The sequence below is a fragment of the Littorina saxatilis genome, linkage group LG15 (assembly GCF_037325665.1).
Source record: "Littorina saxatilis isolate snail1 linkage group LG15, US_GU_Lsax_2.0, whole genome shotgun sequence".
In the NCBI taxonomy this organism is placed as follows: domain Eukaryota; kingdom Metazoa; phylum Mollusca; class Gastropoda; order Littorinimorpha; family Littorinidae; genus Littorina; species Littorina saxatilis.
In genome coordinates, this window is record NC_090259.1 from 13,709,824 (window position 1) to 13,720,185 (window position 10,362).

Here is a 10,362-nt window from a genome sequence, read left to right on the forward strand (position 1 = left end):
GAATGAAAAAAACAAATAAACATTGTGCATTTTGCGAGAACCTGTTGCTTTTTATATTTAGTCAAGTTTTGACTAAATATTTTAACATCGAGGGGGAATCGAAACGAGGGTCGTGGTGTATGTGCGTGTGTGCGTGTGTGTGTGTGTCTGTGTGTGTGTGTAGAGCGATTCAGACTAAATTACTGGACCGATCTTTATGAAATTTGACATGAGAGTTCCTGGGTATGAAATCCCCGAACGTTTTTTCATTTTTTTGATAAATGTCTTTGATGACGTCATATCCGGCTTTTCGTGAAAGTTGAGGCGGCACTGTCACGCCCTCATTTTTCAACCAAATTGGTTGAAATTTTGGTCAAGTAATCTTCGACGAAGCCCGGACTTCGGTATTGCATTTCAACTTGGTGACTTAAAAATTAATTAATGAGTTTGGTCATTAAAAATCTGAAAATTGTAAAAAAAAAAAAAAAAAATTATAAAACGATCCAAATTTACGTTTATCTTATTCTCCATCATTTGCTGATTCCAAAAACATATAAATATGTTATATTCGGATTAAAAACAAGCTCTGAACATTAAATATATAAAAATTATTATCAAAATTAAATTGTCCAAATCAATTTAAAAACACTTACATCTTATTCCTTGTCGGTTCCTGATTCCAAAAACATATACATATGATATGTTTGGATTAAAAACACGCTCAGAAAGTTAAAACAAAGAGAGGTACAGAAAAGCGTGCTATCCTTCTTAGCGCAACTGCTACCCCGCTCTTCTTGTCAATTTCACTGCCTTTGCCATGAGCGGTGGACTGACGATGCTACGAGTATACGGTCTTGCTGAAAAATGGCATTGCGTTCAGTTTCATTCTGTGAGTTCGACAGCTACTTGACTAAATATTGTATTTTCGCCTTACGCGACTTGTTTTCTTTGCATTGATCAGGAACTAAAGTAGCATTTTCAGCAGAGATTATGTCAGTAGTTCGCCCCGTAGTGTATATCTTAAAGGTCCTTGTCTACATTTTTATACCGACATCGCCATTTGACCATTAAAATGCAGAGTCTATTATCTACAAATATCAACAATACACCCCCTTTCGATTAGGAAAGACGAAGTCAGTGTAGCCGTTTGAACATTCATTGTAGTATCATAGTAGGATATCCTTTTTTGGAAAATGCCAAGCGCAAAACTCCTCTCAAATACCGTGCATTTCGTGCGTTTAAAAAAAAGCGTGGACAGCGCTCCAGTGTCAAACTGTTGCTGCACTTGTTTGGGCGTGGCTATAAGCATAGTGACATGAATTTGATTGGTCAGTATTTTTAGGCAAAGCACATGTTCTCAGCAAACAGAAAACAAAATATTGCCAAGCATGAGTCACGCTACCCAAAAATAAAATCTTTTTTTACATATATTTTTTTTCTATAACTTTTTTCCCCATGGTTCATTCATCATTTGACATAATTTTGTATCGAAATCTAACCATAAGATTATTGAAAAAAAAGCAAAAATGTAGACCTTTAACGCACGTGGGGTGTATTGTGAACTGTACTGTTGAAGGCGCCAGTCCTTTGTTTTAGTTTTACATCTGGGTAGAGGAGTCTCTTTTTTTGTGTTGTAGCTCATGCGGTAACACTGGTGTGAAAATGCAGCAATCACACCAACATGCTTTGGCGAAAACAACTAGAGCATTGTCAGCGACGAGGAGCATACTTTGTTCACACCCTAGTAGACATAATACGGATGTCCATGTAGTGAGTTGTGAACAAATAATGTTTTCAAGGCGAAAATCCTTTAATTGTCTGTGACCAGCTGCCACGTTGGAATTGGACTCGAAATCGTTACTTTCGACAAATAGAACTAGCATTTGTAACGACAAGTACAGTATACTTTCTTGAACAGTAGACAGTTGGTTTAAGCGTGTTTATTCAAATTCACATACACACGTTTCAAACAATAACAACATTGAGAACGTTAACAAGCAGATTGCTTATGGACACGTTCTTGAACTTATAATCAATACACATTCAGATAGCAAAACATGGCGAACAAGTGATAGCTTCAACACTTATCTTGATAATCTTTAATTATATTTTATACAAATAGGGTAAAGAGAGAGAGAGAGAGAGAGAGAGAGAGAGAGAGAGAGAGAGAGAGAGAGAGAGAGAGAGAGAGAGGGAGAGGGAGAGAGAGAGAGGGAGGGAGAGAATGCCTGGCTACATCAATTGCACAGTTAATATAATATCAGCCGAAGCGATTAGTTAACATAACATAGTCTTGTACAACAGAGAATATTTTCGTGTTCAAAGATATAGTTAAATCAGTATTTCCAAACAAGAGTGTTTTGCAGTCCAGAACGTGTGTTGGCAGACTATTGAATAAAATGGTTCTATGTTCTTTAAATTTTGGACAGTGTAATAAGAAATGTTCAGAATCTTCCGGGCATGCTCCACACGTACATTCTAAATTATCAGAGAGGTGTCGGTTAACTAAGTCTTGTTGCAAATCGCTCATGTTTAATCTCAACCTGCTGTGAAGTACCTGTCCCTGGCGGTTGCCTAGATAATAATACGGTGGAACAACAACATCTCCATCGGTCAAATACCTTTTAAATTCACCAACTGACTGCGTTTGTTGTATATTTTCTGGAAGATTATTCCACAAAGCTGTCGTTGAAGGAAAAAATGAAGATTTATATAACTCACTTCTGCACAATGGAAACTTACGTTCAAGAGGGCGTCGTCTGTGGTAAGGATTTACATCGGAAACCAGGACCGGCAGTTTGGAATATAAATATTCTGGGGTTAAACGATTTACAATTTTATAATACAGCAAAAGTTTATGACGACGTAGACAGTAGACAGTTAAGTGGACATACCAAATCAATGTCCAGGCAGCAAATTGTGAAAAGATGTTTTGTCGAGCTTCCGGCTCATTATTCCCAAGCAACGCATTGGTGCGGAACTATGCAGACTTGTTGGGCGTATAGAATGCTACATGTTGAACGCTGTTGAACGCTGAAGAGTATAGCCTACTGTTTCGTACTGTAGTGGACATACTGATGTCCATGCAGTGAATTGTAAAATCCGATATATTGTCAAGGCGCCAGACCTTTGTCTTCTAGCCGTCAGCATCACATTGGCGTGCATCGGTTCGTGAAATGAGCTAAGCTACTGGGCATGCGCAGAACGTGTTCGCGTGCATCTCTCATTTTCGTCAGCTTATTTTTCGTGGACGGTAGTAAAACTGAAGGCAACTATGTATCCCTTCGCTTCCCCTTATCTCCGTAGTAGTTGGTATATTTCTTCCTATTCTTCTTCTTGTTTTCCTTCAGAAGCATAGAGTATGGTGGGGGAATTGTATCCTAGGTAAAAATCCGTTGTGATCCGTTGAGTAAACTGAATAGCTGCAGAGTCACTGATCTTGTTCGAGAAGAAAAACATTGATCAGAAGAAAAAACAAGTCGCGTAAGGCGAAATAACAACATTTAGTCAAGCTGTCGAACTCACAGAATGAAACTGAACGCATTGATTTTTTCACCAAGACCACATCCTCGTAGTTTCGTCAGACCACCGCTCGTGGCAAAGGCAGTGAAATCGACAAGCCATGCAGAATAGTGCGGTCGTGGTCGCACTGTGCTGCATAGCCCGCTTTACTGTACCTCTCTTCGCTTAAACTTTCTGAGCGTGATTTTAATCCAAACATGTCATATATATATGTTTTTGGAATCAGGAACCGACAAGGAATAAGATGAAATTGTTTTTAAATCGATTTCGGAAATTTTATTTTAATCATAATGTTTATATTTTTAATTTTCAGAGCTTGTTTTGAATTCGAATATAACATATTTATATGTTTTTCGAATAATAAAATGATGAAGAATACGATGAACGTAACTTTGGATCTTTACAAAAAAAATGTAATCACAATTTTCAAATCATTAATTAATTTTTAAGCCTCCAAGCTGAAATGCAAAACCACATTCCGGCCTTCGTCGAAGATTGCTTGGCCAAAATTCCAATCAATTTGATTGAAAAATGAGGGTGTGACAGCGCCGCCTCAACTTTTACAAAAAGTCGGATATGACGTCATGAAAGACGTTTATCCAAAAAATGAAAAAAAAACCGTCTGGGGATATCATACCCCAGGAACTATCATGTAAAATGTCACAAAGATCGGTCCAGTAATTTACTCTGAATCGCTCTACACACACGCGCACACACACACACACACACACACACACACACACACACACACACACACACACACACACTGTACATACGCACGCACACACACACACATACACCGCGACCCTCGTCTCGATTCCCCCTCTATGTTAAAACATTTAGTCAAAACTTGACTATATGTAAAAAAGAAAGAAAGAAAGAAAGAAAGAAATGACAGAAAGAAATATGAAAGAAAGAAAGAAAGAAAGAAAGAAACAGAAATACATTACTCATTGCTAGCAATAAAGTTAACTTGATGTATCGTATCATTGAACAAAATACCATTTTCCAAAACTGTACTCAGATCAACAATTTGTCATGATCACACAATATCGAAACTGATGCACAACTGTCATTCCAGAATCTAGAATTAAAACAAAATTAGAATTCAAATGGTGTGTTCATGAAAAGTGTAATTACAGACACAACAAAACATTCACTATAACTTCCACCGTTTGGTATTTCAATTGGACAAAGGAGAATCACAACAGACACATGATGCTAATGGATGGTCAAGTAACTGTTAGGCCAAAACAATAGGTCTGTTTACGGTAACATAGGCCAAAAAAATAGGGTCGGTAGGTCGGGATTTTTTCTTCCCAAAAAACATATTTTTTACATTATTTTGCCAAAAAACAAAGATTTTTAATTTTTTTTTCCAAATGCCAAAAAAAAGTCTATGGTCGCGCGAAAAAACTAGGGTCGGTCGGGTTACCGTAAACAGACCTATTTTTTTTTTGGCCTTATCAGACAAGCCAGAAACTTTACACTCATCAAACTCATCCTCCTCTGTGCCACCGCACGCCCTTTCCCCTGCATTTGTCACGTCTCTGCCAAGACTGATGAACATGTATCTTAGGTGAAGCAACCTCCACAGACAATTGACCCCATATCATTATCATGTATCTGTTGTGCATCATCGGATACTCGTCCACTGAAGCAAAATCCTTCATTTCGACGTCCTTGCAGAAGAAAAAGACTCCTCATAACAATGTGGATGCACAGTGCAAAAGCAGCAGTACAAAAAACAAAACAAAAACAAAAAAAAGTTCAGTCAAGTGACAAGGCAAAAAACAGCACTCGCACCCTCCGCTGCACCACCCCAACCCCTCTAACCCCTACATTCTTCCCGTTTCTTTCTGCCAGGATGACTGACAGGCCGCCATAATTTGACGTCATCAGTCTTTGAGCTCTCACTATCACTCCGCTCTTTCGCTGTCGTCAACTGACAAGGGCGGTAAGTAAAGGGGAACAATCCAAGAGTGTTGTGCGGGACGAGGAAGTGTGGAACACTTGTTCTGATTTACATCGCTCTTGTGAAGACCCCGTGCAAGGGTGCTCGGACATATCCATCACCCGCCCAAGGGAGAGAATAGGAAGTGGCAGGCTGGCAAGATCTGATTGGACGAGAACAAAGTCTCGCGTGATCTTGCGCGAGATGTGTGCAGATCTTGTGTCGCCTGTGATCTACCATGGCTGAAGGGCAGATGTCTTTTTCTTTTTCTGTTTACATTTAGTCAAGTTTTGACTAAATGTTTTAACATAGAGGGGGAATCAAGACGAGGGTCGTGGTGTATGTGTGTCTGTGTGTGTGTGTGCGTGTGTGTGTGTGTGTGTGTGTGTGTGTGTGTGTGTGTGTGTGTGTGTTTGTGTGTGTGTAGAGCGATTCAGAGTAAACTACTGGACCGATCTTGATGAATTTTACATGAGAGTTCCTGGGTATGATATCCCCAGACATTTTTTATTTTTTCGATAAATGTCTTTGATGACGTCATTTCCGGCTTTTTGTAAAAGTTGAGACGGCACTGTCACACCCTCATTTTTCAATCAAATTGATTGACATTTTTGTAAAACAATCTTCGACGTCGGTATTGCATTTCAGCTTGGTGGCTTAAAAACAAATTCATCTTATTCCTTGTCCGTTTCTGATTCCAAAAAACATAATTTATAGATATGATATGTTTGTATTTAAAACACGCTCAGAAAGTTAAAACGAAGAGAGGCACAGCAAAGCGTGCTATGCAGCACAGCGAAACCACTACCGCGCTGAAAAAATGCAGTGCGTTCAGTTTCATTTTGGGAGCTCCACAGCTTGACTAAATGTAGTAATTTCGCCTTACGCGACTTGTTTACATTTAGTCAAGTTTTGACTAAATGTTTTAACATGGACGGGGAATCGAGACTAGGGTGTGGTGTGTGTGTGTGTGTGTGTGTGTGTGTGTGTAAGTGTGTTTGCGTGTGTGTGTGTGTGTGTGTGTGTGTGTGTGTGTGTTTACGCGCGTGTGTGTGTGTGTGGGTGTGTGTGTGGGTGTGTGTGTGTATGTGTGTGTGTGTGTGTGTGTGTGTGTGTATAACGCGATTCTAAGAAACTACTGGACCGATCTTTATGAAACTTAACATGAGAGTTCCTGAGTATAATATCTCCAGACTCTGCTTTCATTTTGTTGATAAATGTCTTTGATGACGTCATATCCGGCTTTTTTGTGAAAGTTGAGGCGGCACTGTCACGCTCTCATTTTTCAACTAAATTGGTTGACATTTTGGTCAAGTGATCTTCGACAAAGCCCGGACTTTGGTATTGCATATCAGCATTGAGGCTTAAAAATTAATTGACGAGTTTGCTCATTAAAGTTGTCATTGAAATCAAATTCTCGCGAACAGATTTAAAATTGATTGCATCGTATTCTTCATTAAATTTAAAATCTAAAAATATTACATATGTCATGTTTAATCTTAAAATGTGATCACAATTAAGGAAAATAGATTAATTAGTACTGCAATTAAAATTGATAAAATCGATCCAAAAATGATTTTATCTTATTCTTTATTACTTCCTGATTCTAAAATCATATAGAAATGATATGTTGTATTCAAAACAAGCTCAAAAAGTTAACAAGACTACAGAAAAGCGCGCTTTCCTGCAAAGCGCAATACGCTACCGCGCTATTCTTGCTTGTCTTTTTCACTGCGTGTTGCACGTGGTAGGTGAGCGATTTCCTTCTCGCGGCGATTGACGAAGCTGTATTGTCTTGATGAAAATATGCAGTGCGTTCAGTTTCATTCTGTTAGTTCGACAGCTTGACTAAATGTAGTAGTTTCGCCTTACGCGACTTGTTTAAATTGTCCTTACTTTCCTTTTCCTTTTCCTTTTCTTAAAACGTAATTTATTGTATCACTTTCCCTTTCCCCTTCTTTTGCGATTAATGTGTTCTTTTTTAGTTATTTTTAATTGATGTTGTCTTGCTGAACTTAGGCGTCGCCTGCGTTTCAGCTGAAACAAATTGCTTTACAAAAAAATGTATTCTATGTTTTTGTGAGTTTTTTTTCTCGTCTTTTGTATCGTTATCTTCCGTAGTGTTTCGTTTGTGTGTGTGTGTGTGTGTGTGTGTGTGTGTGTGTGTGTGTGTGTGTGTGTGTGTGTGTGTCTGTGTGTGTCTGTGTGTGTCTGTGTGTGTGTGTGTCTGTGTCTGTGTGAGTGTGTGTGTGTGTGTGTGTGTGTGTGTGGTTCTGTCCAAGTTTTGTTTCCTCTTCGTCTACTTTTTTTGGGGGGGTCTACTACTGCGGCTGTTGCAACCTCTTTTCAAAAAGTATGTACACAAATGTATTTTTTAAGTGTTTATTATCTGAGTTTGGCACGAAGTTTTAAACACAAAACTCAGCCGGTGCCTCCATGTGCCATCCGCATTTAGAAAATGCACGTGTTTGTGTTTGCACATTTCAGGGTTAAAAAATGCTTAGAGGAAAATATAGAGAAAGGGGGTAGTGAGAGGGGCAGAGAGAGAGAGAGAGAGAGAGAGAGAGAGAGAGAGAGAGAGACACACACACACACAAATACAGAAAGAGAGAGAGAGAGAGAGAGAGAGAGAGAGAGAGAGAGAGAGAGAGAGAGAGAGAGAGAGAGAGAGAGAGAGACTCAGACTCAGACTCAGACTCAGAACTTTATTACAAAATGATAAAGGTTTTAGGCAAAGCTTATTCTTTCAACCTGTCCATTATACAACACATAACGACAGACGCACATTAAAAATATAAATTCAATTATATATAAAATACAGAAATACATTGTATGGAATGCAACACAATGTGCATTTAAGGAATTACATAAGGAGAACTCAAAAATTACAAAATTACATTGACATAGTTATACCTTTCATTTGGGAATAAAGTTGCTCCGATCAGCTACACATCCGTTAACACTAGTACAAAATGTTTAACAAAATAACAATCGAACAAGACATTTCATTCACGAATGATGTGTGAACGTGACTGTCTCTTAAACATTTTCACTGAAGTTGCATTTCTTATCTGTTGGGGGAAGGAGTTCCAGAGAAACGCTCCCGAGAATGCTAAGCTCAATTTGTAGAGGTCTGAGGGATGATGTTTTGGGACCCATATCTTTTTGTGGTATGTTTGAAATGTGATTGCAAATATTTAGGACAGTCGTCATTTAGAATTGTATACATGAACACAGCCTTGTTTAACGTCAACTGATCTTTCAAGGGGAGGAAATTCAAGAGCTTTAGTTTATCATCCGTGGACCTATTCAAATCATGCAGAATAAGTTTTGCAGCTCGGCGATGCAGGGAATTGAGTCTTTTTAAATGAACATCACTGCAGTTATCCCAAAGTGTCGATGCGAAGTTTATATGGGGCATTATGTGGGCGTAATAGAACATTTTGAGTGCTGCAGAATCTGCGTAATGCCTTAATTTTGATAACAGGTACACATTTTTTTATACTAGTTTGCAAATATAACTCAAATGATCAATGGTAACACCCAATGGTAACACCCAATAATCTATACTCTTGATCAATGGTAACACCCAATAATCTCGAGAGAGAGCTAGGGGAGAGAGAGAGAGAGAGAGAGAGAGAGAGAGAGAGAGAGAGAGAGAGAGAGAGAGAGAGAGAGAGAGAGAGAGAGAGAGAGAGAGAGAGATGAGTGATTGCTATAATTGCCATGATCACATCTGAAACATTACCAAACGTGTTTCGTCATTGACCCATTAACTCCGAAAGCTGAGATAGTTATGCGAAATATTCGTGCAATAATATGACTTATGGTTTTTGTATCACAAACTTCTATTCAAGTCTAAGCACAAACAAGAGAATTGAATTGAATTGAATTGAACTTTTTTTTAACAAGGATTAAGATTTAAGGCTACGCCTTATCTTACAAACGGCAGAGAGAGAGAGAGAGAGAGAGAGAGAGAGAGAGAGAGAGAGAGAGAGAGAGAGAGAGAGAGAGAGAGAGAGAGAGAGAGAGAGAGAGAGAGAGAGAGAGAGAGAAAGAGAGAGATAGAGAGAGAAACTGAAACTGAAACTGAAACTGAAACTGAACTTTATTACCAAAGGATAGAGGTTTTAGGCAAAGCCTAATCTTACAACCTGTCCCTTATAAATACAAACACTTAATACAGACGCACATAATATAGATAGTAAAATTGACAAGGTTATTGTTACTTACAGACGTACATAATGTAAATAGTAATAAGAAAAAGGTTATGGTTTTGTAAAAAAAAAGAGAGAGAGAGAGAGACACACACACACACACACACACACACACACACACACACACACACACACACACACACACACACACACACACACACACACACAAACATAGAGAGTAAGAGAGGGTTGGGGTTCGGCGTCCAAGAAAAAAACCCCGACTACAGAGGATCAGAAGAAAACGTGTAACATTCCACATCCAATAAAATGCCAATAAATCCTCTTCTGCACCTTGCAGGGGGTGTACACAGAGCCCGTGGAGCTTCTGGCAGTTGCTTCGTTTTCATTTGAACTTTGCTCCCAGAATTACCTCCCTTCGGGGAAGCTCTTCGACAAAATGAGGTAATATTGCTCATTCGTTTTCGTGGCAGAAACAAGCACTTGGCCCCATGCTTATGGTTGTAATTGACTAACTAGTTTTTGGAGAAGATGAAGCAAGTCTATGGTACCATGCGAAGCGCAGGCAAGTTTTTGACTGGGATAGGTTGCTGCTAGGTGATGTCTGTTCTTGACTGTTTGATGAACTGTAGGATTGTGTGGGTCATCTGGTCTTGTGTCTGCTTTGGTGGTGTCGTTTTTTACCCCAAGAATGTTCAGGAAATGTCATGCCTTGAATGTGAACGTAACTTC